General features: G+C 36.4%; 1 protein-coding gene across 6 annotated transcripts in view; it reads left to right on the plus strand.

The window, feature by feature from the left end:
* Positions 1-324: 324 nt before the first annotated feature.
* Positions 325-25,462, plus strand: part of MIPOL1 (mirror-image polydactyly 1) — a 327,451-nt gene continuing 302,313 nt past the window's right edge. For 4 of the 6 annotated variants that reach the window (XM_059181948.1, XM_059181955.1, XM_059181951.1 and 1 more), the window contains exon 1: positions 325-464. The gene's annotated coding sequence lies outside the window, so the exon portion shown is untranslated. Of the gene's footprint in view, positions 473-25,462 lie in introns of all 6 variants that reach the window. The other 2 variants (XM_059181950.1, XM_059181952.1) reach the window with 2 other exon arrangements.

Consider the following 25,462-nt stretch of genomic DNA (forward strand, 5'->3'; position numbering starts at 1 on the left):
TGTCCGGACAATATTTCGCTCTGGCAAAACGCGCCCGTCGTCTCGGAGCCGACTACCATAGCGTCCTCCCGCTGCAGCCACCGAAAATCACTAAAACAGCGTTCTTTTTCCTCGGAACTTCCACAAGTACTTTGCAAGCTCCCGGGTTGTCTAGAAGCCCCGCCCCGCGCCTTTGGCGCCGCGGTTTGCGCATGCCCGGTGCGCGCCGCCTACCCCTGCCGGGCGCCCGTTCCGCCTCGGTTCCCCGTGGCACGGGCGCGCTGCGTGCGGCTGGCTTCCTCCCTCACGGCCCCCCTCCCGGTCGTTTGCGGGCGCGCGCACCTCCTCAGGCGGGTGGGCCCCAGGGTCAGGAGGGAAAGTCCGAGCGAAAGTCGATTGGCTGACGTGGTGGCCGCGCGTCCGGCCTCAGAAACTCTGGGCGAGCGCGCAGAGTCAGCTCTCCAGGAGTGCCAGGCGCATCTCAGGTAAACAGGTAGGCTGGGAGGTTGTGGGTGGCCGGAGAAAAGGAGGGGTGGGCTTAGATTCAGCCCTGGAATTTCCGGCCTCAGCCTCCTTGGCGCAAGAGAAGGGCCTACGCGGAATTTGCACCCAGTGAATGTCGGCCCCGCACGGTCGGGAGTGCGGGGGCTCACGCAAAGGTCAGCGTCGTGGAACCCGCAGGTCCTCTTTCTGGGATTATGTCGGCATCCTCCCGTTTCCTATGACAAGGGTTCAGCAGCTGAGCATTTATTCAAGGGTGCAGATTTTTGTTTTTTCCTTAAGGGTCGGTTAGTTGAAGAGTTCATTCAGGTCCTGGCTCAAGCTGTGATGGACTGTCCTTGAGAGTCACTTAATAATTGTGTGTTTCAGTTCTCGTGCTGGTAAGTTTCGGCAGAGTGCGATGCTTCGCAGAGGGCCGTGCTGTAGAAAGATACTATTAGTTTTGAGGTTCACAGTGTCTCTGAGCCCACATTTCTCTGGAAGGTGACACCACGCAACAGTATTTTAAGTTCCAGGGATGGAAGGAACTGGATAACACAAGGTAGCAGCAGCATTATTAGACAGGATGGTAGAAAAAAGTTTTTTTCCTCCACAAGAACAGGCTTTTTTGAAAAGCTCCTTTGAGCATGTTATGCAGAGTACATCACTGTGGAAGTAGACAAAGGTAAACCAAAACAAAGGGGCCAAACGAAATCACATTTCAACCCCCCCCCCCCCCCGGCCCTCCAGGTGACTCTAACATATTATCATAAATAATTGGCTTTTCACAGTTTCTCCTTGGGATCTAGTGTGGTACTAACTGAAGGTGACAGTTACGTAATCATTTGGGTGTCCTGTGCAATAGTATACCAAGGAAATTAATTAAAATGAAGATGACTTCTACATAAGATAACAAATTAAGTACCCCATTGATGAAAAGTAATTAATGACGGCAAGTCAGAAAAATGAAAGGGGGGTGTACACAATTTTCTTTTAAAAGCATAGATTTTATAAAAATCTTTTTAGTGTGTTAATTTTTAGGGTATAATGGACTTAGAGAAAATCACATAAACCTTCAGTGTACAGCTCATTGAGTTTTCACAGTGTATAAACTCATGTTTCCAGTACATAGATCAAGAAGGAGCATTACTGGGGTGCCTGAGTGGCTCAGTGGGTTAAAGCCTCTGCCTTCACCTCAGGTCATGATCCTGGGGTCCTGGAATCAAGCCCCTCATCATCAGGAGCTGCATTGGTCTCTCTGCTCAGCAGAGAGCCTGCTTCTCTTCCTCTCTCTCTGCCTGCCTCTCTGCCTACTTGTGATCTCTGTCTGTCAAATGAATAAAATAAAATCTTAAAAAAAAAAAAAAAAAGATTACTTGCATCTTAGAAACCCCACTTTGTGTGACCTATTTCCACAGGTAACTATTATGTCGCGTTCTAAAGTCATCTATGAATTTACCTGTTACTGACTCTATATAAATGGAATCATACAGTAAATAGTCCTTGAGCCTCACTTTTGCTCAATATTGTATTTGTGAGATTTATACAAGTTCTGTAGCAGTAGTTCTTATGCTGTATAGTATTCCATCAGTTTCTGGTTATTATGAATAGAGCTTCTATGAACATTTTATAAGTACTGTTTGACCCTTGAACAACATGCATTTGTACTGTAGGAGTCCACTTATGCATAGATTTTTTTTTACAATAAATACAGAACACTACTGAAAATGTATATGCTTTTCCTTATGATTTTCTGAACATTTTCTTTAGGATGTTTCATTATAAAAATATAGTATATAATACATAATATAAAGTGTGTATAAATAGACTTTCTGTTATAGATAAGGCTTCTAGTCAACAGTAGGCTATTAGTAATCAAATTCTTAGGGAGTCCAAAGTTAAATTTGGATTTTTTGCTGTGTGGGATTGGTGCTTCTAACTCCTGCATTATTCAAGAGTCAGTTGTATTTTGGTGAATATATATGTACATTTCTGTTGGATATACATATACCTATTGGTGAAATGGCTATATTATAGGGTATACAGGTTTTTTATTTTTGTTATACACTACCAAAAATTTTTTCAAATTAGTTGTGTCAGCACTCCTATCAGCATTGCTTAAGAATTCTGGCTCCTCCAAAAACTTGCAACACATAGTGTTGTCTTTTTCATTTTAACCATTCTGGTGGATTTATAGTGATACCACATTGGGATTTTTCCCTCATTTCCCTAATGACTAGTAATATTTAAACCTCTTCATGTTTGCTTATTTAGGTAACCTCTATTTCAGAGGTCATTAAATTTTTCTCTAAGAGGCTAGATAATAAATATAGGCAGTCCTTGCTTTTGTGGAGTTTCATTTAATGCAGTACTGTGTAAAGCTAGGACTGCTTATCATTTAGACTTTGCAGATCGTATACAGTCTCTGTTGTATTTTCTCCCTTCCTTCCTTTCCTTGCTGCTTTCTTCCTTTTTTTCTTTGTTTTTTGCCTGCCTGGTTATTTGCTTGCCTTCCCTCCTTCTCCGTCTTCCTCCCTTCCTCCCTCCCTTCCACCTGCCTTTCATTCTTGTTTTATAGATTGCTAAAACCTACTATGTTGAAAAATGACTCTTTAAAAATGGCAGTTCAGGGGCACCTTGGGTGGCTCGGTCAGTTAAGCGTTCAGCTCTTGATTTCAGCTCAGGTCATGATCTCAGGGTGGTGAGATCAAGCCCCCTGTCAGGCTGCTGCTCAGCAGACAATCTGCTCAAGAAACTCTCTCTCCCTCTGCCCCTCCCCCGGCATGTGCACTCTTGCGCATTCTCTCTCTCTCTCAAATAAATAAATTGATTTTTTAAAAAAGCTCAATCTTCAGCCCATTGGTGGTAGTGAAATTATTAATTGAAAAAAATCTAAATACATAATAGTGTTAAGTGTTGTGTGCTGTAGTGTTTTGAGGTTAAATAATAGTATTAAGCAGCATGTGGTATACCATTTTGGAGTTAAATTTGAGATCTCTAAGCATACTTCCTTTGCTTCTTACCAGTTTTACCTCAAGGCTATTTTCAGGCTTCTCTAAACTGTTCTTACTACTCTTACTTTTTCCCATCCCTTTAAAGCGGGTGAACAAAAGAGAGTTAAGTAGGTGAGAAAAGAAAGGAGATAAAACTCTTTTCTGATATTTTGATATTCTGATAGTCCCTAAAGGCAGGGAAGGTTTGAATATCCAAACAATTCTGGACATGAGTAAACAAGTATAAAAAGCAATAAATTCCTTCTGCAATACTTTGAGATAGTGTTTTTTTAAAAAAATATTTTATTTATTTATTTGACAGAGATCACAAATAGGCAGAGAGGCAGGCAGAGAGAGAGGGGGAAGCAGACTCCCTGCTGAACAGAGAGCCCCATGTGGGGCTTGATCCCAGGACCCTGAGGTCATGACCTGAGCTGAGGGCAGAAGCTTTAACCCACTGAGCCACCCAGGTGCCCTGTCTTTTTTTTTTTTTTTAAGATTTTCTTTATTTGACAGGGAGAGAGAGAGAGATCATAAGGCAGAGAGAGAGGGGGAAGCAGGATCCCTGAGAAACAGAGAGCCTGATGCAGGGCTTGATCCCAGGACCCTGAGATCATTACCTGGGCCGAAGGCAGACTCTTAACCCACTGAACCACCCAGGCACCCCTGAGTACTGTCTTTTGAACTGTTCTATTGTGGGATGGCTTGATTAAATTTATATCTACCTGATTGAATATACTCATAATTTGGAAGGTAATAATAGCCAGTGGCTTGGGCCATGAAACTCAATTGCGGCATCCCAGCCTATTGTGGGGATCCTCTCTTTTTTAGATGCCTCATGGGGCTGTATAGTTCATCTTCTCTTACTTTGGGCCCCCTGTCCTTCACTCAGTACTAAAAAATATAAAAAAAAACTTTTGAAAGTGTCAGAACTTTCTTTGACTACTATTTCAGTCTATGTTAACATTTTTAGCTAACAGTTTTTTTTAGGTGTTTTATAGAAGTGAATTTAGGAATATATTTAGATATACACTAATACTAATGAGAGACTTAAGGGTAATCTCCATCAACTCGATCTTTTCTTTGAGACAGATAATTGAGGGGCGCCTGGGTGGCTCAGTTGGTTGGACGACTGCCTTCAGCTCAGGTCATGATCCTGGAGTCCCGGGATCGAGTCCCACATCGGGCTCCCAGCTCCGCGGGGAGTCTGCTTCTCCCTCTGACCTTCTCCTCGCTCATGTTCTCTCTCACTGTCTTTCTCTCTCAAATAAATAAATAAAATCTTAAAAAAAAAAAGAGAGATAGATAATTGAGTTTTGGTCATTCTTACTTGATTGTTATGCAAACACAGATTTATGATAAGCCATTAGGCCTAGCTTCTACCACGAACCACTGCTGTCCTGAAGCCTTTCTTACATAGAAATTCTCGATCCAGTTATGCATTTATATACATTTGTTTAGATACACATATTCACACATATCTTGACAAATACAAATATCTTACTGCTTTATGACTGCCACACAAAACAATTGTACTTATATGCACTGTTTTCACCATGCTCCTTGAACCAGGGTTGGAGTCATTACAAGTTATTATGTTGGTAAAGGTTATAAAGTAGACCTCGTAGGGAATAAGTAGGGTATTTATGTAGTACAAATGTTTAATGGTATGATATGTCTATCAGTACAGAGGTTGTCATTAGCTTCCTAGAGTACCTACTCCCCGGGACATTGCCTGTATCATATTGTTATTGTTGACCTCTGGGACTCTGTATTTTTCTGTATTCCAGTGGGGACAAACCTTGCCTTTTCTGGGTGCAGTTTCTATTTTTAGACACTTCAATTAGGTTATATTTAATCTTCTTTTCTTTAAGGTGACTGTATTTCTCTGCTACAACCTGTTATTTATTGCTTTTATACTTCCCTTTCAGCAGATTCATTACTAGTCTGTTTAAATATCTGGGACTGGGGATGGGCAGAAGATGGCTCATTTTCATCTCATAGGCCACCTACAGAGATAGCTTTAGGGTTTATGAAAGGAAAAGGTAATGCGTAACATCAATTTTTACTGCTCTTTTAGAGTATTTGAGTACTCTCAAATTCCTTTTCTGTTTCTTGGATTTTGACACTATTATAAAGAGGGGATAGGGCTTTTTAAGGGCATTTATTGCAAAAGCAACATGCTATATAGTGGAAAGAGCCCTGGGCATAAGAACAGAATAAGTGTGGTTTCCTGCCTGTCTGTATTAACCTTTCCTGGAATTTGGCTGTCTTTTGTAAAAGGAGGCATTTTAACCAAATAGCTCTAATCTTTGGTAATTCTTTCCAAAAGACATGGTAAAGAAGCACAGGATTTAGAATTTAAATGTTCCTAGAGGTCATTTAGGCTATTCTCTCAGTTTTGCTCTGTGAGAACACCGAGGCCTTCAGAGATTATATTTAGTCACATAGTTACTAGAATCCAGTTCTCTTGATATGTTCCACTTGCCTTTTCCCTAAGCTACTTGAAAGAGTCAACCTTCTAAGATAACCCTAGTATTCATCCTCTTGTGTAATCCTTTTCCCTTAAGGGGGACTACCAAGAGGCTCACTTCTAATAGGATATGACAGAAGTAGTAGGATGTCACTTAAGAGATTATGTTATAAGAAACTATAACTTTCTTTTTTGCTGGCCCTTTCTTGCTTGCTTACCTTGATGAAACCTATCTGCTATATCATGAGCTGACATATAGAAGGACTCACCCGTCAAGAATTGAGGGGAGCCTTTGGCCAATAGTCCACAGAGAAAGTTCAGTAACCCTCTGGGAACTGAATCCTACCAACAACCACTGACTGATGTTAGATGTTGTCCCAGTTAAACCTTGAAATGACTATAGCCCTGCCTGAGGAAAACCTGAATTGGAGGACCTAGCAAAGCCAACACCTAAGATTCCTCAGGATCTGAAATAACAGATGTGTGTTGTTTTAACCTGCTAAGTTTTGGGGTAATTTGTTTAGCAGCAACAAATAAGTAATAAACTGCTCTTAGTAATTTTTAATTTTTAACAAATTTTTAACAAAAAGAACATTTTTAATAAAAGAAATAATTCACCCTGAAGTTTTTGTGAACATAACTTCAGTTTTTGTCATTTTAAACATATTTGGGAATATGTTATTTTTACTTTCTAAAAATTAAAATATTAATCACTTAACTGTTCTGTATTTGTTTTAGTTATAACGTAATTGCTGTGTATTTGTTTGATCTCAAAACTGGCAACAATAAAGAGATGATAATACTTTGAAAGTTGAGAATTACTACTTTAGTTCAAGGTTTCATTAAAGTGGATGATTGATGAGACAAAGTTACCATAGAACTGCTTTTGGCAGTTGACACGAACACCTTTGATTCGGTTACTGTCTGTATTGAAGGTATTTTTCACTTATATTGCTTACTGTTTAGGATGTATACACTCAGGCCATCTACTCTTATTTATCTGTAGTTTTGCATTATGGTGATTTGATTGTATATATATACTATTTTGAGAATTGCCTTTAATATTCCTGGATTTATAAATTTTGGAAGCTGCTGGAGTACAACAGGGATTATTTTGCTGGAATCCTTAATTCTGAATCTTGTTTTGTTTTCTGTTGAAGTATACCAATGTCCCCTCTTCATAATTTTATCTTGGAAATTTTGCTGTTGCGGAATTAAATGTTGAAAAACTGAAAAAAAAAGATAGAAACTACTAGGGAGAAATAAGTAAATAATATATTATTTATAATAAATAAATGACTTAGATAAATAACTGATATAGATCAGTGAACTTTAAAAACGTTTTTGTGAAATGTAATAATAGCAATAATTGTGACTCGGATAAACCTCATTGGCTACGGTACTGCCACTGTGCTAAGCTGGACAGTTAAGTGAGTAATTAAAAAGTTAACAGCCATGTGACTACCATCAAAATATCTTGAATTGAATAATCATTGAAATGTTTAAGTCCTTGCTTTGTATACGGTTTTGTTTTTTTCATAATGCTTCTGAATATGAATGGGCATGTGTGTGAGAGAGAAAGACAGAGAGATGTGAATACTGTGGTCTGGTGCAATGCTTTATATGTCTGTTAGGTGAAATTTGTTAATGCCATTGTTAAAATCTCTTTCCTTACTGATTTTTATGTGTATGTGTCTGTGCGTGTATGCGTGTTCATGTGATTGGTGAATACTGAGAATTTGCAGTGTATTACACAATCTTTGTGTAATCATAGATTTATTTCTTCTTGGTAGGTCTATCATTTTTGATTTATTTATTTTGAAATCATGTTATTAGAAACATGCAACTTTATAGCTGGTCTGTCTTCTTATGAATTGAACTATTTTTCCCTCCACATAAAGGTGTTCCTTTTTATCTCTAGTAATGCCTTTGTCTAGGCATTACTAAATGTCGAGACAAATTACTAAATTACTAGACTAAAAAGTCTAGTCTGTTTTTTAAAAAAAAACCTTATTTTGAAACAGTTTTAGACTTACTGAAAAGTTGCAGAAATAGTAGAGATTTCCTGTAGACTCTTCACCCTGCTACTAATGTTAACACAATGCATGATCATAGTATAATGATCAAAGCCAAGAAATTAATATTGCTATAATATTATTCACTAAATTATACACTTTATCCAAGTATTACTATTTTTTCCATTAATTTTTTCTTGTTCTAGGACCCAAAAGATCCTATGTTGCATTTAGTTATCGCGTTTCCTGAGTCTTCTCCCATCCATGACCTCTTATGAATTTTGATATAGCTGTGACAGCCTTCTTTTGGTTAATGTGTGCATAGAATTGGATTTTTGAAAATTCGGTGGGACATCTTTGTCTGACAGTGGAGCATTTGGTAACTGGATCATTAAATTCATTTGTATTTTATATTACTCCATTTTCAATTTTCAGCTATGGAAATTATATATGCTTTACCGTTCTTTTGTAGAAGCTACTGAATCTTGGAATGTATCTTTTCAGACCTTTTTGCATTTCCTTACATGCATGTGCGTGCGTGTATGTGTGTATGTGTGTACCCAAACACATGGTTTTGCTTGTTTGCTTTTTTATTTTAATATGACAGTGGTAATGCTTTATTATTTTATAGCAGCCCTTTTATTTAGTAAGATTTTATACATCTTTCTATGTCACTGTATATTATAACACACACATAGTGTTGATAGTGTGTGTGTGTGTGTGTACACCATAGTTTGTTTAACTAGACCCTAACTGGTAGATATTTATGCTGTTTCCAATTTTTTAATGGTATAAACAGCACTGTCATACATATTTTGGACATTTTGAACCCTTTGCTAGAACATAGAGTTCTAGAAGTAGAATTGTGGAATCAGAGTTTGCAACAATTAAAGCTTTCATTGACATTATGGGATGTTCTTGTTATTTTTTAATGGAAGAGCTTTTATAAAAATTTATGGCTATTATAAACTCTTTCAACCAACATAAAAAGGTGACTGAAACATTACCCCCAATTCTATCACCCAACCAAAGCAACCTTCATTAAAAATCAGGTGTATAGCATTCTGTTTCTGTTCCTAAGAGTGATCATATTGAAAAACAAACAAAAAAAGCCTACCTGTAAGCACATGTTTGTGAAATTTTATAGCACCAAGAATGAAAAAAAAATACAAAACAGAAATCTTGAAGGTTTCCAGAGAAAACAAAAATAGAAAAATAGAAAAAAGAATTGAACATATGAACATCAGTCTTGACAGAATTATGGCTATTTAACAATGACGTATGGAAATAGAACAAAGGTGTTTTCAGGGGTGCCTGGGTGGCACAGTCAGTTAAGCATCACACTCTTGGTTTTGGCTCAGGTCGTGATCTCAGGGTCGTGAGATGGAACCCCACATGGGGTTTGGCACTCAGAGTGGAATCTGCTTGGGTTTCTCTCTCCCTCTGCCCTTCCTGCTTATGCGTGCATGCTCTCTCTTTCCCTCTCAAATAAAAGAATCTTTAAAAACAAGATATTTTCTGGGGCACCTGGGTGGCTCAGGGGTTAAAGCCTCTGCCTTCGGCTCAGGTTATGATCCTAAGGTCCTGGGATCGAGCCCCACATCGGGTGATCTCGAGCCCCACGCCTACTTGTGATCTCTATCTGTCAAGTAAATAAATAAAATCTTTAAAAAAATAAAAATAAAAAATAAAAGCAAGATATTTTCAAACCTGGAAAGCCTCAGAAGTTATGCTCAAGCAAAATGAAGAAGTGAAAGAAAGGTGTGGAATATAGGAAACAGTAAATCTAACGGGGGAGCACAGTGAAATGATGTTCTCTAGGAGGCACAGCTGTATAGCTGGCCTGGAGAACATACAGTGCAGATTTAAGGAGAAAAGCCCACTTAGGAAGGAGGTTTTCAGGAGAGAAAGACGATTTCAGAGATACATATCGTGAAAACCTGGAGTTTTCTCTGTTGGGAGGTTTTTTAAAACTATGAATTCAATTTCTTTAATAGAAACAGGACTTTTCTGAGTATTTACTCTCACTGCATTAACTTTGGTAGATTGTGTCTTTCAAGGATTTTGTCAGATTTGTAGGTATGAATTTGTTTGTCATATTTATTCCCTTTTTATCTTTTTCATGCCTTTGGGATTACTTTAATGTCCTCTTCTTCCTGATACTGACAACTTATGTCTTCTTTATTTTTATTTTGACCAGTCTGGCAAGAAGCTTACCAATTCCTTTGATTCACCACCACCACTCCCCCCGCCCCCCCCCCCCAACCAGCTTTGGGTTTCATTGGTTTGTTGTTGTTGTTGTTGTTATTTAGATTTATTTATTTAAGAGCGAGAGAGAGTGAGTATGAGGAGGGGCCAGAGGGAGAGGAAGAATCACAGGCAGACTCCACACTCAGCGTGGAGCCTGACAGGGCTTGATCTCATGACGCTGACCTGAACTGAAATCAAGATTTGGACATTTAAGTGACTGTGCCACTGAGGCACCCTGGTTTCATTCATTTTCTATGTTGACTTTATATTTCCAGTTTCATTGATTTTTGCTGTTTATGGTTTCTTTCATACTGCTTACTTCATATTTAATTTTTTCTTAATTTTGTATTTTTTAAAAGTAGAAGCATAAGTATTAATAAGAGGTCTTCCTCCCTTTAAAAAAATTTTTTTGGGGCGCCTGGGTGGCTCAGTGGGTTAAGCCTCTGCCTTCGGCTCAGGTCATGATCTCAGGGTCCTGGGATCGAGTTCCGCATCGGGCTCTCTGCTCGGCAGGGAGCCTGCTTCCCCCCTTCTCTCTCTGCCTGCCTCTCTACCTCTGTGCAGGCCAGTCCTGCTGGTAGTTAATAAAGCAATAGTGTTTTTTATATCCCCCCCCCAAAAAAATTTTTTTTTAAATATGCATTTGGTACTATAAATATCCCTCTAAGCGCTAATCTAGTTACATCCCACATATTGTGTTTCTGTTATACAGTTCAGAATATTTAAAAATCTCCCTTAATTCCTTCTTTTTTGAACCATGGATTGTTGCAAAGTGTTTGGGAATTTTTGAGGTCCCTTTCTGTTAACTGATTTCAAGTTTATTTCTGTTGTAGTAAAATAACATGATTTGTATGGTTTCAGTTCTTTGTTGTTGTTGTTGTTTTTAAATATTTTATTTATTTATTTGACAGAGATCACAAGTAGACGGGGGGGGGGGGGAGCAGGCTCCCTGCTAAGCAGAGAGCCCTATGAGGGGCTCTATCCCAGGACCCTGAGATCATGACCTGAGCCAGAGGCAGAGGCTTTAACCCATTGAGCTACTCAGGCACCCCTGTATGGTTTCAATTCTTATGTTAAAGGGGTTTTTTTTATTTTTGTTTGTTTGTTTGTTTAATGGACCAGGATAGGATCTTTTTTGGTAGATGTGCCATGTGTACTTGAAAAGATTGTGTATTCTGCCATGTTGGTTGGGGTTTTCTATAAATGTCAATTAGGTGAAGTTTGTTGATAGTACTGAATCTTCTACATTGCTGAGTCTCTGAGTTCTTATTCTGATTATTGAGAAGGGTGTAGTGAAATATCCAGCTATAATTATGGATTTGTCTATTGCTCCTTTCATCAGTTTTTACCGCAGGTATGTTGACACTGTTGTGAATTGCTTACATATTTAGGATTGTTTAGGACTTGTTAAATAAACCCCTAAATGTACTTAGTCTCAGTAATATTTCTTGTTTTACTTTGTTTGGAGTTGATATAGCCACTGCTACTTTCTTTTGATTAGGATATGCATTTTTTTTTTACTGCGTTCTGTTATCCTAAAAAATAAACAGTTAGTAAAGGGTAATTTATAAGATATTTTCATTTTGTGTTGGTGGGGTTTACAACAAGCTACCCCCAAATATGGCATTTTGGCATATTGAATATTTTAAGCTGAAGGATTTTGAGAAATAGCAGGTGCATCCCCCTTCTCCCCAGAAATGAGTCATAAGACCTTCATGTGAGAGGTGCTCTCCCTGTACCTGGAGGAAAAGAACATCCTTATCTCCAAAGATGGGGAGCTACCAAGAGGAATCCAAGTGAATGTGGCTTGCTGAGTTTTCCTTATTTTATTGTCCTTGGTATATACCTTTTTGTCCTTCCCATTTTTCCATGACTTTCTACTCTTCATCATATCTAGTATAAAAATGCTCAGGCTCACTCTTTCTTCAGGTCTTCATTTCCTTGTGAAGGTTCCCATATCACATAAAACTTACATTAAATGAATTTGTCTGCTTTTCTCCTATTAATCAGTCTTTGTCAGTTTACTATTCAGATCCAGCCAGGAACCCTAAGAGGATGGAGGAAAAGTTTTCCCTCCCCTACAGTGTCTATTTCATTATTTATTTTTATTTTAAATAATGTTTTGATTTTAGCGAGTAATTTCTTAGCAAGTGTGACCTAATATCATGTAATTTTGTGTTAAGATGCAAAGATCATCACAAAATTAGAAAAATTTTTGCATTCTTACTCCACTTCTTGGGGGGAATTTGAAAGGTAATTTTTTTACAGATTCTATTTGCATTCAGATGTTAAAATGCTGTTTTGCATTAAGTCTCAACCATATACATATAAACCCCCCAAAATTTAAACTTTTCAATTTATTCATTTTAATGAAGTATTTTCTGAATTATGACATACCTCTTCTTTAAGCAGCATGTCTTGATACTAATTAGTACTCTAATACTTTTATTATCTTTTAAATTTAATGTAAATCAAAACCATTTCCTTAATTTATGTCAAACAGCTTATTACCAGCATGGGAGCTACAGATGCTGTGTGATATAGCATACGATATCCCAAAGTAGAACATTTTATTCAGTGGCATGAGCTGGCACAGTGGGCAAGATTATTGTAATTCACTTGGGTATGTGAACAGTAATTTAGGAAGTTCACGTACAAAAACTTGCTGTGAGTTTCTTTGTGATTCTTTACTGGTAAGAAACTCAGTTTAGTATTTCATTGGCTTATTTCTCCTGTCTTTATTTCATGCAGGTGACTAATTTCCATCTTAGTTTAAAGTAAAACCTATGTACACATCTTTAAAATGCCTATATTTTTGTTAGTCGTTTTAGAATTAAAATCTCAAAATAGTTGGTCCCATGATTACTAACCAGTTGATTCTGAAGGCTCATGTTTGTTATGCAAATATACCTTAAGAATTAGAGAAATTATTTTCTTCACTAAAGTTTTTTGGAATAGTTTTTCTTCTAGAATATGTTCCTACTTTTAGGAATTACTTTATGAAAAAGCAAAAAGTTGTTTTGCCTATTATTGGATAAAAATTTAGACTAGTATTTAACACTGCCACATTTAATAATAAGTTTTCAAAAAGGGGCACCTGGGTGGCTCAGTGGGTTAAAGCCTCTGCCTTTGGCTCAGGTCATGATCCCAGGGTCCTGGGATCGAGTCCCACATTGGTCTCTCTGCTCAGCAGGGCGCCTGCTCCCCGCACCGCGCCCCCCCCAACCTGCCTGTCTGCCTACTTGTGATCTCTCTGTTGGATGAATAAATAACATCTTTAAAAAAAAGCTGCCACAAAGATGTTCCTTCCAGTGCTTTTTGTAACAGAAAATAATGATGTGCCATCCAGTGGAATATTAAAGTCAGTGGTTATTGATGTGTTTTGAAGAAAAATGCCTCTGATATTTTATTGTGAAAAAATTAAATATGTGTAGATATGGATTACACATATAAATATGTAAAGAATGTCAAAGGGGAACATACTAGGACTTTAAGAGTATTTTATATTTTGGTGGTGAATGTAATGGGTGATCTTTTTTCCTTCTTTCTATTTTTGTTTTAGTGTATGTTGGACTGTTTTGCTAGAGATGAGGTCATTTGGGCAGTGCCTAGAATGATCTCAGTGGAACTTTTTTTCTATTATCAGTGAATTTTTTTTTACCAAATCAGCAACTCAGCATCATTTAACATTTAACATTGGATCAGCTCCGACTTCTCCTGATTAATTGTAATCTGCTTGTACCAGAATATAATGATTTTTATGCCTTTTGAAACCTTCCAAGTGAGTTTTCAAAAGATAATGTAATGTACCTATTACTTAACTTACATATTTAAGGAATGTACTTACTTAAATGTAAGTAATTAGTTAGAAAAATGTTTCCTGTTGTATTTGAGAAGTTTTAAAGAATTACCAGTAACTTTAAGATCTTTTGGCTGTATCACGTTCCCTTCCCTGGCTTTCACCTGGACTTTATTTTTATTTTGACCATATTGTCTTCCCTACAAATTTAGACTCTATTTCCAGTTTCTCTTCAGCATATAAGAAACTTTGTTCAAACGTTTGGATAGTTCATAAGGCTGGATTGTTCCAGCTGCTTCACTTCAAACCTTTTACACCCTTATTTGCTTGCTGAGAGCATACCTGCTACTTAAAGAGATTTTCATGACTTTTCGATATCACGTTGCTCCCTGTTGTTTTCCCTCTCCTCCTTCCTGCACAGATGCTGGATATCATTCAGGTGTCATAGTTGTTGGTATTGTATGTTGATATTTACCTAGTTTTCTGGTAGATATTTTGTTTATGGCTTCATTTTGCTCTCCTGGTTGCTCTGTTTTTATGAAAATGGTTGGGGAGATTAAAAAACTGGTGATTCCACCATAGTCTTCCCAGAATCTTCCTGGCTTTTTTACAAAGTTAAATTTACTCAGTTTAAAGGGTTGTCTTTTTTGAAGGTATGTTCTGCTGAAATGTTCTTTATTTTATGATTATCGAAGGTGGTTCCTTCTGTTTTTTTTTTTTTTAAGTCAATTATTCTTGATGATCAGGAACCTGCTCTAAAGTTTATCTTCACTCTCCCTAGAAGGATTATTTCTCATACTACCCAGGAGAGAGACCTAACCCAGATGAGCCATGTATTAGATGAAGGATTTATTTTTTTCTTCTTTTTTTTTTTTTAAAGATTTTATTTATTTATTTGTCAGAGAGAGAGTGAGCGAGAGCGAGCATAGGCAGACAGAGGGGAAGGCAGAGTCAGAGGGAGAAGCAGGCTCCCTGTGGAGCAAAGAGCCCGATGTGGGACTCGATCCCAGGACGCTGGGATCATGACCTGAGCCGAAGGCAGCTGCTTAAACAACTGAGCCACCCAGGCGTCCCATAGATGAAGGATTTAAACATTTTTAAAACAGAGCTCTCTTTCCCTCAGTCACTTCCTGTAACTAGTTCAAGATTGATTACTATAATCAGAGTTGATAAATGCCAACACCTGTATCTAGATACTCATTTTATGTGTTCTATGGATGTAGAGATTACTTAAAAATAAAATCTTTAAAAAAAGAAAAAATCATAAGAGAAAATACATTTATAGGACTGTACTATATTTATAAAAACATCTGCTTATGTTTAAACTTGTATTGTTCAGGGTCAGCTGTAGTCATTTTATTCAACCAGTACTTGGTCAGTATCTACCATCTCTTACCATATCTGGGATTTGGCATTGGTGATGGAACTGAATTGAGACATACACACGGTGTAAAAAAATGAAATGTGTGTGAATGTGTATGTGTGAAAGAGTGTGTGTGTGTGCGTGTGTGTATTTTCAGAAGGGGATGGGTGGGGTGAGCTTGGGGTTAGAATTTTAGGAACCACAGAATACTGTTGACATTTGTTGTTACTGCACCAGGGAGCTTCTCTGGTCAGGATTGGAGGTGGGAGAGTGGAACTCTCTAAGTTGTATATTAGGTTAAGAGAGGCTATGGTGCACTAATAACTCCCTATGTCATGACTTAATACAACACTAATTTATTTCTCACTCATACAGTGGTTGGCTTAGAGGTCAGCATCCCTTTTATCTTGTGATACCACCATCTTATATTGGGGTTTTCAAGGTTGTTACAAGAGGGGAAGAGAGGGCTGGAGGATCTCACAGAATTCCTCTAAGGGTGAGTCCAGAAATCGACTTATGTCACTTCTGCTTTTATGGCTGTGGCTTTAACCCCATAACCTGACCCAGATGTTAAGAAGATTAGAAAATTCATTTTTCCTTCACACTTGGGAATAGGAGCTGCTATGATTATAATCCAACAAGCCTAGGTTTTGGAGAAGAGATAGAAGAGTAGATGATGGTTACGTCTTTTATGAACTAAATGTTTGTGTATCCCCCCCACTGCCTAAATGTTGAAACCCTACCCATCAATATGATGTTATGAGAGGTGAGGCCTTTAGGAGGTAATTAGAATGCAATAAATGTCATGAGGGCTCTGCTCTCATTGAATGGGGTAAGTGTCTTTATAAGAGTCATGAAGGAGTTTGCTTCCCCTATCTGTTCCTGCCATGCAAGAATACAGTAAGAAGTTGGTAGTCTGCAACCCAGGAAAGGACTCTCACCGGAATTCAACTTTGCTGATTCAAGCCTGATCTCAGACTTGTAGCTTCCAGAACTGTGAGAAATAAATTTCTGTTGATTGTGACAATACCATTCCGTCTATGGTATTTTTATTAAAGCAGCCCAAATGGTCTAAAATCTTACTCCTTTTCATTTCCTAATAGGACTTTTGCCCTGCCTTGACATTACCCGATGGCACTTGCAGCTTGGGTTATTGCTACCGATTTCTGTATTGGTGGGAGAGACAGGACTTATCCTAATGCAACACAGGGAGAGTAAGAGCCATGCAACTTTCTCTGAAACATGGATGGCATGAATTTTTTAAAATAATTTTAAAATTTTTTTATATTTATTTTTTATTTTTTTTTTTATTTTTTTATTTTATTTTATTTTTTATTTTATTTTATTTTATTTTTTTAATTTTTTATTTTTTATAAACATATATTTTTTATATACATATATTTTTATCCCCAGGTCTGTGAATCACCGGGTTTACACACTTCACAGCACTCACCAAATCACATACCCTCCCCAATGTCCATAATCCCACCCCCTTCTCCCCAACCCCCTCCCCCCGGCAACCCTCAGTTTGTTTTGTGAGATTAAGAGTCACTTATGGTTTGTCTCCCTCCCAATCCCATCTTGTTTCATTTATTCTTCTACCCACTTAAGCCTCCATGTTGCATCACCACTTCCTCATATCAGGGAGATCATATGATAGTTGTCTTTCTCTGCTTGACTTATTTCGCTAAGCATGATACGCTCTAGTTCCATCCACGTTGTTGCAAATGGCAAGATTTCATTTCTTTTGATGGCTGCATAGTATTCCATTGTGTATATATACCACATCTTCTTGATCCATTCATCTGTTGATGGACATCTAGGTTCTTTCCATAGTTTGGCTATTGTGGACATTGCTGCTATAAACATTCGGGTTAAAATTTTTTTATAAACATATAATGTATTATTAGCCCCAGGGGTATAGGTCTGTGAATTGCCAGGTTTACAGACTTCACAGCACTTACCATAACACATACCCTCCCCAATGTCTATAATCCCACCACCATCTCCCTACCCCCCTCCCCTCCATGAAATTTTTGATGAGTTCCCCAGGTCCCATATTCCCTTTCACTTTTCTGGTTTTTAACTGAGAAGGAAGCAGTTTCATTTCTTGTCCCAATAAATAGAATAAACAGTCCATAGGGCCAGGGTAAGATGATGACTTTTGTTTTATTTTTTTATAGTGTGAGAGGGAGAGAGAGAGAGAGAGAGAGACAGAGCAAGTGCGTGAGCACAGTCATGGGAAGGGGCAGAGGGAAAAGCAGACTCCCTACTGAGCAGGGAGCCTGGACTGGCATCATGACCTGAGCCGAAGGCAGACACTTAACCAACTGAGCCACCCAGGGATGTGGTGATAATTTTGATAAACCAGTAATTTCAAGTATTTGATAGTGACCAAGGATAGTAGAAAACTTTGTTTTGGATACCTGGGGTCATGATTCTTGTTTAGCAAGTATATTCCCTCCCAACTGTTGATGGTATTCTCCGCTACTCTCCTCAGGTCAGGTTGAAGGTTTCAAATAATAATTTATAAACCATTTCATCAAAGTAAGAACATTGCATCAAATTTTAGCCTCTCATGGCATATAAAAGGAAGAAAAATATAAAAGAATTAGATTTGATAAAATGAGCACCTTAACCAGTAAAGAAGAGATACAAAGTTGAACATTTTTGTTAGGTTTTCAAAATAAGCTGGCAGTCTCATTAAAACTATTTACATTGGATTATTCATTTAATACGTATATATTCCTCTGCTCAGTTTTGTGCTCAACAGGCATTAGAGATAGGAATTACTGCAGTATTAAATCCTTAGACATTGTTAAAAGATTAATGTATGATAACTCTATTCATATGAATTAATGTTACAGAGTTGTAGACTAACACTAATTTTGAGTAAATTAACCACTTAGAAAAATACACTTAAATTCTGTATTGAGTTTATGCAGACATATGGAAATTGTAATAAGAGGAAATAATCTTTCAATGTTACTACTGATTGTATCCCTCTTCATGTTGGTGCCTGATTTTAGTGAGTTTTTATTAAGTTAAAGTTGTATGTTTTGTATCATGATTTAAAAATAAGTTTGATTTAAAATTTAGTTACATCAGTGATTAAAATGTTGTTGTATTATTTTTAAAGATTTTATTTATTTATTTGTTAGAGAGAGAACACCTGAGCACAGGCAGAGTGATAGGCAGACGCAGAGGGAGAAGCAGGCTCCCTGCCGAGCAAGGAGCCCAATGTGGGACTCAATCCCAGAATGCTGGGATCATGACCTGAGCCGAAGGCAGCTGCTTAACCAACTGAGCCACCCAGGCGTTCCATAAATGTTTTTATATTGTTTTAAAAATGTATTTAAAAATATTAAAGGGGAAATTGTCATTTTCAAAGTCTGCTATAACATTGAAGAATTTCATCAAATTTTTTTAAAAATACAAAAATTTTTCATTGTTATTTATCATTGGGGAAATGTCAATGAAGTATTTATAAACCCTGCTTATGTTTTGTCTATATCTCCCTAGCTGTTTATCATGACCATAGGAACTTTGAAGATAGTTTTACATTGACATTTGCTTGCAGAATGTCGCTTCATCCTTATGGAGTGACTTTTGTGTTTTTTATCCTCTTTAAATGAGCAGTATGAATACTAAGGTTTTTTTGTTTTGTTTTTGTTTTTTTTTTTGAAAAACCAACTTATATAATTTTTGTCATATGAAAAAACGGTTAGAAGATGTTGAAGAAATCCCAAATATTCAAAAATATCACTGTTCAAATAGAAAATGTTGGTTAGAATATTGATTACATAAAATGTCATTATTACACAGTATGAGTGAAAAGCTGGCCTTTTTATAAGTCAGTTTTGTTTGGGTTAATGTGAAATTTTTTAGGACTGAAAATGCTCTGGAAATGTTTGTCTATTTCTCCACTAGATGGAGCTGTACACTAGATATTGTCCTATAGCAAGCAAGGGCATGTATCTCATCACATAATACTAAGGTTAAACTTAAGTAACCCATATATTAAAACAGCTAAATAATTGGTGTCTTTGTTGCATAAATAAAGGTAAAATATAATTTTATCCCTTACATATAAAAATGTTTTCCAGTCATTCTGGGGAATGTATACACCTGATTTTTCTGATAGTTGTTGTTTCTCTTGGTCTATTCTTATACTTTGCTGATATCCTAATGGCCAAAAATAATAAAAATTTTCAGTATAGTTAAAATTACTTTAAATGGCTTCCACTTAATGATTTTCCTGCGTAACTAAGGTTCTGCATTTCTTTTGGTGTAAACATACTGACTGATGCCTATGGTATGCTCAATGCTTAGGTTAGTACCTTGATCTCTTGTAGATGCTTCTACTCCTACTAGTTGTGTTGATTTATATACTTACCAAGAATCACTAGTGTTTGTCCCCAAACCTGTATATACCGGTTGTATCTGTGGTCGTAATTCTATAATTTAAATAAAATCTGTGTAAGCTAATGAAAATATTTGTAGAAAATGTTCCTCCTGTGAAAACTTAAGGTGAATGATTTGCAAGAAAGGTGAATTGCTTAAAAAAAAATACTATCAATGAGATAGTGATTTTTGAATTTGAATGAAAAAGCTGTGAAAAAAAAAACCTAGCTTTTGCACATGTTTGTGGGGCCAAAATGCTTGGGATTCTGTAAGTTCTGTACAAAAGGTGCTGTTATTTAACGCTGTGATTACAAATGTACAAGTTTCATATTTTGAAAGTTACAATTGAGAAATAATTCTCCAAGCAACTTTTACTTGAAAATGCCAAATGTCCTGAAAGTTTTTTTTACTTAAGTGCTTAATGACTTTAGAATTCGCTTCTCTCTTAATGTTAGACTATCTTGCTATAGCTTTCTGTGATTGTTTTAGCTGATTATTATCCATCCAAATAAAAAGTATTAATTAGAATACAGAATATATTTAGATAGAAGAAAATAAAACCAGTGGTTTATGAAAGACTCCAGATGCACAGTTTATCAAATATTGTAGCTTTTTCAGTCTTACTTTTAAGTTAATGGAGTGATTTTTATCTTTCTGTTATTCCAGATTTTATGATTTCTTGAATTGTTTTTTTAGCCAAAAGTTTGAAATTTGGTCCCTAGTTTGTCTGACCTCTTCATGTTGAGCTAGCAATGGATTGTCTTCCTCCACATATATAAAACTGGCGATTTGGGGTTCAGTAGTGATTTCCTCTCTAATAAGAGTTTCTCTTCCTCTGTTATAATCCTATGAGAGAAATTTTATAATTAAAAAAAGGCAAAATAATTTTTTTTCTACTTTTATAAAAAGAACAGGAAGGAATCAGAAGGCCTAGGTTTTAATCCTGGAATCTGGGACCTAGAACAATAAATAATTGCCAAATAAATAAATGAATGAGTAATTTTCTGCTTATTAGTTTTGAATATATAACCTGGTCAATTAATTTCTCTTAGAACCCTATCTATGAGATTTTATTAATCCAACACACTTTTTTTTTTCTTTCTACACACATTTCTTGAGTGTTATAAGTGAGGCACAACAATGAGAACTATAAGCCTCCTTTCATTCAGGTTGCCTAATTGGAAGGAACAGATAAGTAAATAATTAAAATATACTGTGACAAGTGTCCGACAGAAGCAGGCCTGGACAGAAACAAATGAATGCCCCTTTAAACCTGGAAATATGGGTCAAACTTTTATTTGGTGGAGATAGGAAGAAACAGATTTTATTTTTAAAATTATTATGCAGAAACTGATTAAAAATTAATTTTCTCTCACTAGTTGAGTAAAACAGTTCTGAAAAAGTTCTGCAAAAATCTTTTTCAGTTTTTTGTAGCTTCTGTTTTTCACTTCTCCACAGTTTCATGGAAAGCACATTTATAAATTTCAAAATTAGATAATAATGTAAGTTGCCAGAGAAGTGCCATGGATTATTTTCTGAATTTTAATTCAGTGAAACTACATGTGTGGTAGATATTGTTGAGGAATGCTTTTAAATTTCCAGTTAAGAGCAACATACAGAAACCTTAGTTAACTGAGATCATACTTCTAATTTATTCCAATGGTGTTTTAATGACCCTCACAGATTGCTGTACTCTCCAGCTCTATTCCTGAATGCCAACTGGTTTGCCTACAGTCACCATGAACAGAACTGACACTTATATAATTTTGAGTTTTCCAGTCTGTGACCACAGTAAATATTTCCTTTTATTTAGGTCTTCTTTATAACTCTCAGTGAAGTAGTATTATCTTTCCCTAGGGGTTTTGCATTTTTGTAATTCTTATGCAAAGACCTCAAATGTAGGGTGAAAGAAGTGTGAATAGCCAAGATTCTTGATTTGTTCCAGTATCAAAGGAACATATTTAAGTGTTTTACCGTTCTTACAGGATTTTTATTTGTTTGTTTTACCTGTTATCAGATTATTGTATTTTTAGAATGCAAAGACTTTTTTTAAGAAATACATGTTGAATTTTATCAGCTGCTTCATCTCTAGATTTTTTAATTTTTTTATGTTAAAGTAGTGAATATTTATTTCTTTTCAAATATTGAATAAACCTACAATGAGATAATGCAGTTTAGTCACAATACATTGCTACTTTTCTGCCTGCTAATATTTTAGGATTTTTACATGTGTGTTCACTAATAAAATTTGCTTCTTATGCTATTCTCACATAGGTTTGCTATCTTCCTAAAGATTTTGCTATCTTTTACTCTCTGGAGATCTTAACGTAACATTAGACTAATTCCAAATGAGACTGGAGTAATAATAATTTCTGGAATGTGCTACTTCCCAGGAATATTTTTTACTCCTGGTTAATTTCTTTGAAAATTACAGGCTTATTCAAGTTTTTTATGTGTACCAAATCAGTTTTGGTAAAATGTATTTTTTTTGGGAATGTTTCTGTTAAAGCTCCATTTTCAAATATATTGCCATAAAGATGTTAGTAATATCCTCTTACTATTCTTCATATTGTTTGTATATTTTTCTCTTTTCTTTTTGATCAGTTTTCTCAGCTTGTCAATTTTTCAATATTTTTAAAGAACCAACTTTTGGCTTTTACTTGCCTATTTAATTAATTTCTCTTAATTTTTTTCTTTCAGTGATGTATTTACTTGCCTATTTAATTAATTTCTCTTAATTTTTTTCTCTTCTAGTCTTTTGGTCTTATTTTGCTTTAGATCTGATTTCATATGATGGGTGCTTAGCTCATTAATTTTCAGTTTTCTTTTCTAATATATGTATAGAAGGATATAAATTTGCCTCTAAGTAGTAATTTAGCTGCATTGCACGAGTTTTGCTTTGTGGAAGTTGTTATTATGGAATTCAAAATATTTTCTTTTTTTATTTTTATTTTTTAAATCTTTTTTTTTTTTAAAGATTTTATTTATTTATTTGACAGAGAGAGATCACAAGTAGGCAGAGAGGTAGGCAGAGAGAGAGAGATGAGGAAGCAGGCTCCCTGCTGAGCAGAGAGCCCGATGTGGGACTCGATCCCAGGACCCTGAGATCATGACCTGAGCCGAAGGCAGCAGCTTAACCCACTGAGCCACCCAGGCGCCCCAAAATATTTTCTAATTGTCATTAAGATTTTTTTCATTAACTTTGTGGGGCACCTGAGTGACTTGGTTGGTTAAGCATCTGCCTCTTGATTTTAGCTCAGGTCTTGTTCTCTGGGTCATGAGATCAAGCCCCATGTCAATTTCCATGCTCATTTTTTGTTCCTCTCCTCCACCCTTCCTAAAAATTAAAAAAAAAGAATTTTTTAAAAAAGATTGTTTTGTTTTCATTGACTTGAGTTATTAATTTCTAAGCAATGGGAACTTTTAACTTCTGAACATATGGATATTTTAATTTCCTAATGATGATTTTCTTTTTGTTATCAATTTCTAACTTTACATTGTCGTTAGAGAAGATGCTCCATCAAGTTTTAATTCTTTGAAATTTGATTCTACTTGCTTTGTATCCCAGAATATGGTCAATATTGTAATAGTGCATGTGCTTAAAAAGAATGTATTCTGGAGGTTGGGTAGAACATTAGTTTATGTTCAGATTTGTTTGATCAAGTTTGTTAATGGCATTCTATAAATCATCTGTATACTTACTGAGTTTTTTTTTTTTGTTTTGTTCCATCATTGTGGGTTATCCAGTTTCTCCTCATGGTTTTGTTGGTTTCTATTATACCTATATAAAGCCTATTTATTAGGTTTGTATACATTTAAAACTTTTGTATTGTCCTTGTGAATTGAAACTCTTATCATTATAATGTGACCCTTTTTCTGCCTTAAAATTTGTTTTCTCCTCATGTTAATATAACTTAATGGTTCTTGCTTAATATTTGCATGGTATACATTTTTATACCCTTTTTTGTTCAACTTTTCTGATTATTTTATTTTTAAAGATTTTATTTTATTTTAGAGACATAGAGAGAGAGGTGGTACACATGCAGACATACACACATATGTGTGAGTGGGGAGAGAGGCAGAGGGAGAGTGGGAGAGTCTTAAGCCGACTTCCTTGCTGAATGTGGACCCTGACGCTACGCTTGATCCCATGACCCTGAGATCAAGACCTGAGCTGAAACCAAGAATTGGAGGCTTCACTGATGAAGCCATCCAGGCACCCCTGTTTTTTTCACTTTAGATGAGTCTGTTGTAAACATGTAGATGAATTTTTTAAAATCTAGTCTGACAGTTTCTTTTTATTTATTTTTTTAATAAAAGATTTTATTTATTTATTTGACAGAGAGAGATCACAGAGACGCAGACAGGGGTCGGGGGGGAAGCCGGCTCCCTGCTGAGCAGAGACTCGATCCCAGGACCCTAAGATCTTGACCTGAGCCGAAGGCAGAAGTTTAACCCCCTGAGCCGCCCAAGCGTCCTGACAATTTCTTTTTAAATTTACCTTCTGAATTACGTAGATTGACTTCTTTTTCATTTGGTATATGTCCCTATGAATATTTTATGTTGTGGTAAAGTATACATAACATTTTATTGTTCACCATTTTTTAAGTATACAATTTTGTGGCATTAACTACATTAACATTGGCTCACCTGGGTGGTTCAGTTGTTAGACGTCAGCCTTTGGCTCAAGTCATGATCCCAGGGTCCCAGGATCAAGCTCAATATCAAGTCCCATGTTGGGCTCCCTGTTCTGCGGGAAACCTGCTTCTCCCTCTCCCACTCCCAGGCTTGTGTTCCCTCTCTCTCTCTGCTAAATAAATGAATAAAATCTTTAAAAAAAAAAAAAAAAAAGCTAAACAGAACTACATGCACATTGTTGTATCCCATGACCATGATCCATCTCTACAATTTTTTATTTATCCCAAACAGAAACTTTGTACCCATTAAACAATAACATCTTACTCTTCCTTCCCTCAGCCCTGGCTCGTAACTGTTCTGCTTTCTTTCTTTATGAGTTTGACTATTCTTTTTTTTTTTTTTAAGATTTTATTTATTTGACAGAGAGAGAGAGATCATAAGCAGACAGAGAGACAGGCAGAGAGAGAGACAGGGGGAAGCAGGCTCCCTGCCAAGCAGAGAACCTGATGCGGGGCTTGATCCTAGGACCATGAGACCAGGACCTGAGGCGAAGGCAGAAGCTTAACCCACTGAGCCACCCGGGCACCCTGAATTTGAATATTCTGACATTCTTTATGAATGTGACTTTCTTTATGCATTTGGCCTCACCTAAGTGGAATCATACAATATTCTTTTGTTTCTGGCTTAATTTCTCTTAGCATAATATTTTTAAGGTTCATCCAATTTGTAGCATCTATCAAAATTTCATTCATTTTCAAAACTGAATAATATTACCTTGTATCTTCTTCCTGCATTTTTTTATCACTCCATCTCTTGTTGGACAGTAGAATTGTTCCCATCTTGTCACTATTATGAATAAAGCTGCTATGAACTTGTACAGTCCTATGAATTTTAACACAAGTAAGGATTCATATCATTACCTCCATATCAGAATACAGAGCAATTTTCTATCACCTCAAAAAAACCCTGGTGCTGTTTTTTTAGTTGTATGTTCCCTCTACTGACTCTCCTTGGCAAGCTCTGATCTCTTGTCCTTAGCTATAGTCATGTCATTCTAAGAAGGTTATA

Source organism: Mustela lutreola, chromosome 7, assembly GCF_030435805.1.
Source record: "Mustela lutreola isolate mMusLut2 chromosome 7, mMusLut2.pri, whole genome shotgun sequence".
NCBI lineage: Eukaryota > Metazoa > Chordata > Mammalia > Carnivora > Mustelidae > Mustela > Mustela lutreola.